Source organism: Leuciscus leuciscus, assembly GCF_965113295.1.
Source record: "Leuciscus leuciscus genome assembly, chromosome: 10".
Taxonomy (NCBI): domain Eukaryota; kingdom Metazoa; phylum Chordata; class Actinopteri; order Cypriniformes; family Leuciscidae; genus Leuciscus; species Leuciscus leuciscus.
This window is the reverse complement of record NC_138734.1, coordinates 473,641-479,640: the sequence shown is the minus strand read 5'-3', so window position 1 is coordinate 479,640 and position 6,000 is coordinate 473,641. Positions and strand designations below refer to the sequence as shown.

Below are 6,000 nucleotides of genomic sequence, written 5' to 3'. Positions count from 1 at the left end.
CATCGATCATTTATTTGTCTATTTCAGAAAAATAATACTATTATATAGAAGCATAAATATACTTTTATAAAATAGTTTTTTCATGAAAGTCTGCATTTAAAGTATAGCTACATCCCAGCCGTGTTGACTTTGACCAGCAGATGGCGCTGGTGTTTCAGTGAATCATGTTTCAAAGCGATTATTTCAATCGTTTGTCAGATTGAGAAAGCCTCATCACTGATGTAAATTAGATCCATCATCTCATTAGGGACACAGTAGATGTTCGGTGTCTGTGTTGCACACACTAAACTAACCCATTTGCTCTATATGAACACCAAGCTTCAACACTCACCACAACCTCATTTCAAGTCACTTTAGTAATGACACTGATATCTAAGTTGTTATTATTATTGCAGAAAGATGTTAGAAGACTGAGAGAAGAAAACATACTGGACTCCACACAGAACATAAACACAGAGTCTCAGTTAGGAATAACATTTCAACATTCCTGGGATGCCTGATGGGTGTCCCTCCCTAAACCTGACCAGAAAACAGGGAATACACTCCACATGCTCTTTAGACTCAGGAGAGAAAACACACATGAGGACGAACAACACCTTCTGAAGCAACTACTGAGGTGAGTGAGAGAAAACTTCATGCCAATTACTGTATGTGTCATTTATAAAAATCAGAGCAAGAGTTTCTAGAGCAACTAAAACAAAGACACAGTGCAGAACTGGACAAATAAGCCGTTTCTGAATTTGGTTGCTTAAAAATCCAAATGTTGCTGTGGACAGTATACTGGAAATATAGACAAATTTCACAAGAACAAAGGTTGATAGATGGATAGATAGATAGATAGATAGATAGATAGATAGATAGATAGATAGATAGATAGATAGATAGATAGATAGATAGATAGATAGATAGATAGATAGATCACATGTCTCTTTGGCTAAAATTGCATTTCTGAACACTTCTTACACTTGCTATTTTCTTCTGGCTTCTCACAGTAAAGCTCTATTTACGTCACAGTGGAGTAATTGTGATTAATTACTACTAATTCTCCACTTGTCTGACATCACGCGTCACTGTTTGCATCCAAACGCTGAAGTCTGAAACACCGACGGCGTGCACTACAACTATCGTAGATCTCGCTGATCCTCATGTTTATCTCCATACCAGAATCTCAGTTGGACAGACTGTGATTCGTCTTTTATAAATCTTTAAAATGTTGGTGTCCGGGAAGCACACCAAAGCTTAGCTTAATGTGATATGAATGAATATTGCTCATTAATGGCTGTTGAGATGATATGGTTGTTCTCTATGAAGAGGCTTGGAGCCGGAAACAGTCTTCCTCACGCCATGACTTAAATATTAGCTTAACGTATTCAAACCTAAAGTGTGCATAGCACTGAAGTATCCACTCGAGAGTCATTAAAGATGCACTGCAGTCCTTATGATGATCTTGCCACATTTTATTCATCACATCATAGTCATTCATTCACATTCATTATTAACATAATGATAATGTGCAGTAGAAATGCTTCTCTAAGGAACCGTTTTCTGAGATTCTGCTGTATATTTACTGATAGACGTGGGAAAAGGGCTTTGAAGGAATAAGTCAGGATGTACTGTAATTTCACTAAATGGAGTTTAGGTTGTTACACCTTAAATAGTTCATTTTCAGGCCATTGTGTGTAAACGTAGATGATAACAGACATTGGCCCTCATTTATCATTCTTGCGTAGAAACGGGAGTATATGTTGGCGTAAGATTATGCTTACACTGCTCTCACCGCCTGATTTATGAAGCTGTGCGTACCTTTGAAATCCAGGTGTACGCAATACCTGCCCTTGATAAATGCCGCGGCTGAAAACGATCGTCATTAGAATAACACGCCCCTATATATTCAAGTCTCCGCTTCCCCCACGCCCTCATTTTACGCCATGGACACACGGAAGACGGCAAAGAAGAGAAACTTGGATGAGCAAATGACCTATCACAATGCATTATTTTACAGCACGTGTTTTGAAACAATTAGCATTTAATTTCGTATCACGTCACATGTATTGGGGTGTACAATAGTGATGATGATGTGATGTGGAGTACCATTCATTCACATTAATAATTGCATGACAATTTGTAATATTATTATTATTATTATTATGATTTTTATTATTAATGACGCTTATTGTTATTTAGAAGAAGAATGTCGTTATTATTATTATTTGTATTATTATTATTATTATTATTATTTAAAAGAAGAAGAATGTCATTTTTATTATTTTGTCAGTCTGAATAATTTTTTGGTCATTGAAAGCCTTTCATTACTGAACCCAGTCCGTGCGCACCTGCCGGGCCTAACCCTGGCCTAACCATCGTTTCAAAGAATAGTACAACGGCGAGCACGTCGAGTATAAACGCCTCGTCCGTTTGGGGAGGTGCGCGCGCAGTCTGCGGAGACTCGCGCTGCGAAGCTAGGCGAAAGTATAAACAAGGCTTGAAACGTCAGGTAAAGCGCACATGCTCGCAACTGAAGGAATACATATGCCTACAAATCAAATGCTTTGGTAAAGTCATACAAATTAAACATTGAAGTCCATGTTGCACAAAAATAAACACTGAAGTTTATAATTACTATATGCTGTTGTTTTTTTACAGTGGGTCATAATATATCATATCTTTTAGTTTGTCAGTGCACTAACTCAAAACGTGCGTACATGTACACCACCTCCTGAGCTGGCGTAGGATTTGAGCGTGCCGTACACCAACGTCCATATTGATAAATCTCAAAGTCACCGTGGTTTTGGGTGTACGCCAGGTGTACGCTGGAAATTTGGTGTACGCACTTTTGATAAATGAGGGCCAGTGTGTGTAAAAGTAATCTGGCTATAAACTGCTGTTAAACAATGTTCTGTTGCTTGTGTGCCGTCTCAGTTACACTGAATCAGGTCTGTTTAAAATCTCAGTGGTTTTATAGTGTTTACAGCCATTAGTGCAGTTAGGGTTCGCATTAATCATCTAAAACTATGGTAAGTTTCAAATAATTTTTGTTAATAGTTTTCTATATTTCTGCAGGTTTTATATATTCATGCATGCTTTTACATTTTAATTAGCATTCTTGCAATAACCCTCTTTCAAGTGTTCACATCTAACATCACATCTCTGCTCCTCACGTCACTGATGACGAGTCTCACGGTAACAGTGTGTTCACCGTTAGCATCGAGCCTCTAAACCAGCGAAGTCATCATGAAAGGGAAGTTGTGTTGGTCTCTTCTTCCCTATTGAGTCGTAATCGAGTGAAACACTTCTGGAACAAGAACAAATGTGGGCGGGGCTTGATTGTGTCTGTGGGGAATTGATTGGATGGTTGGATGGTTGTGGTTTGCTATTGGCTGATCTCTTGTGAGTGACAGGTTGCCCCGCCCTCATAATCAGAGAAGAGAAGAGATGCTGCTGTTATTCTGATTCAAGATTATTAACACAATAATGATGTGCACCGAGAAATCATTTATAATAAACACTGCAATATTCCATAAAACAAAAAATTCATGGTGACTTTAAACTGTTTCGAACTGCTCCGACACACGGATAGAAGGTCCAAGGGCAGCTTTATTAGGGCTTATCCACAACTGTAATCCATATATAAGGCAAATGGTCAAACACAGGGCAAACAGGGAAATCTAGTGACGGGCGAAGCTTCGAAACCTTCAAGTCTTTTGTTTCGAATCAGTAGTTCTGAGTGTATATCAAACTGCCAAAGTCACGTGATTTCAGTAAACAAGGCTTCGTTACGTTTTTTTGTTTTTTTTGTTGGTGATGTCTTGTTATATTTGTATTATAATGAAAATTCAATAAACATAATTATAAAATATATATATACTTTATAAATAATAATGATAGATAGATAGATAGATAGACAGACAGACAGACAGACAGACAGACAGACAGACCGATAGACCGACAGATAGACAGATAGACAGATAGACAGACAGACAGACAGACAGACAGACAGAGAGATAGACAGACAGACAGACAGACAGACAGACAGACAGACAGATAGATAGATAGACAGACAGACAGACCGATAGACTGACAGATAGACAGATAGATAGACAGACAGACAGATAGAAAGACAGATAGACAGACAGACAGACAGACAGATAGATAGATAGATAGATAGATAGATAGATAGACAGACAGATAGATAGATAGATAGATAGATAGATAGATAGATAGATAGATAGATAGATAGATAGATAGATAGACAGACAGACAGACAGACAGACAGGTAGATAGATAGATAGATAGATAGATAGATAGACAGACAGACAGACAGACAGGTAGGTAGGTAGGTAGACAGACAGACAGGTAGGTAGATAGACAGACAGACAGATAGATAGATAGATAGATAGATAGACAGATAGACAGACAGACAGATAGAAAGACAGATGGACAGACAGATAGACAGACAGACAGGTAGGTAGGTAGGTAGACAGACAGACAGGTAGATAGATAGATAGATAGATAGATAGATAGATAGATAGATAGATATACAGACAGAGAGACAGGTAGGTAGGTAGGTAGGTAGACAGACAGACAGACAGACAGACAGACAGACAGATAGATAGATAGATAGATAGATAGATAGATAGATAGACAGACAGACAGATAGAAAGACAGATAGACAGACAGATAGACAGACAGACAGGTAGGTTGGTAGGTAGGTAGACAGACAGACAGACAGGTAGATAGATAGATAGATAGATAGATAGATAGATAGATAGATAGATAGATAGATAGATAGATAGATAGACAGACAGACAGACAGACAGGTAGGTAGGTAGGTAGGTAGACAGACAGACAGACAGGTAGGTAGGTAGATAGATAGACAGACAGACAGACAGATAGATAGATAGATAGATAGATAGATAGATAGATAGACAGACAGACAGACAGATAGATAGATAGATAGATAGATAGATAGATAGATAGACAGACAGACAGACAGACCGATAGACTGACAGATAGACAGATAGACAGATAGATAGACAGACAGACAGACAGATAGAAAGACAGACAGACAGACAGACAGACAGACAGATAGATAGATAGATAGATAGACACACAGACAGACAGACAGGTAGATAGATAGATAGACAGACAGACAGACAGGTAGGTAGGTAGGTAGGTAGACAGACAGACAGACAGACAGGTAGGTAGATAGATAGACAGACAGATAGATAGATAGATAGATAGATAGATAGATAGATAGACAGACAGATAGACAGACAGACAGATAGAAAGACAGATAGAAAGAAAGACAGATAGACAGACAGATAGACAGACAGACAGGTAGGTAGGTAGGTAGGTAGACAGACAGACAGACAGACAGACAGGTAGACAGATAGATAGATAGATAGATAGATAGATAGACAGACAGACAGACAGACAGACAGGTAGGTAGGTAGGTAGGTAGACAGACAGACAGACAGACAGACAGACAGATAGATAGACAGACAGACAGACAGATAGATAGACAGACAGACAGATAAATAGACAGACAAACAGACAGACAGACAGACAGACAGATAGATAGATAGATAGATAGATAGATAGACAGACAGATAGACAGACAGACAGACAGGTAGGTAGGTAGGTAGGTAGACAGACAGACAGACAGACAGACAGACAGGTAGACAGATAGATAGATAGATAGATAGATAGATAGATAGATAGATAGACAGACAGACAGACAGACAGACAGACAGACAGGTAGGTAGGTAGGTAGGTAGACAGACAGACAGACAGACAGACAGACAGATAGATAGACAGACAGACAGATAGATAGACAGACAGACAGATAAATAGACAGACAAACAGACAGACAGACAGACAGATAGATAGATAGATAGATAGATAGATAGATAGATAGATAGACAGATAGACAGACAGACAGACAGACAGACAAACAGACAGATAGATAGATAGACAGACAGACAGACAGACAGACAGACA

At 38.6% G+C, this 6,000-nt stretch overlaps 1 protein-coding gene across 1 annotated transcript in view; it reads left to right on the top strand.

The window, feature by feature from the left end:
- The first annotated feature begins 432 nt into the window (after window positions 1-432).
- The window catches only part of tspan4a (tetraspanin 4a), a 60,848-nt gene continuing 55,280 nt past the window's right edge, over window positions 433-6,000 (top strand). Inside the window, exon 1 of the mRNA XM_082182061.1 lies at window positions 433-616. The gene's annotated coding sequence lies outside the window, so the exon portion shown is untranslated. The remainder of the gene's footprint in view (window positions 617-6,000) is intronic.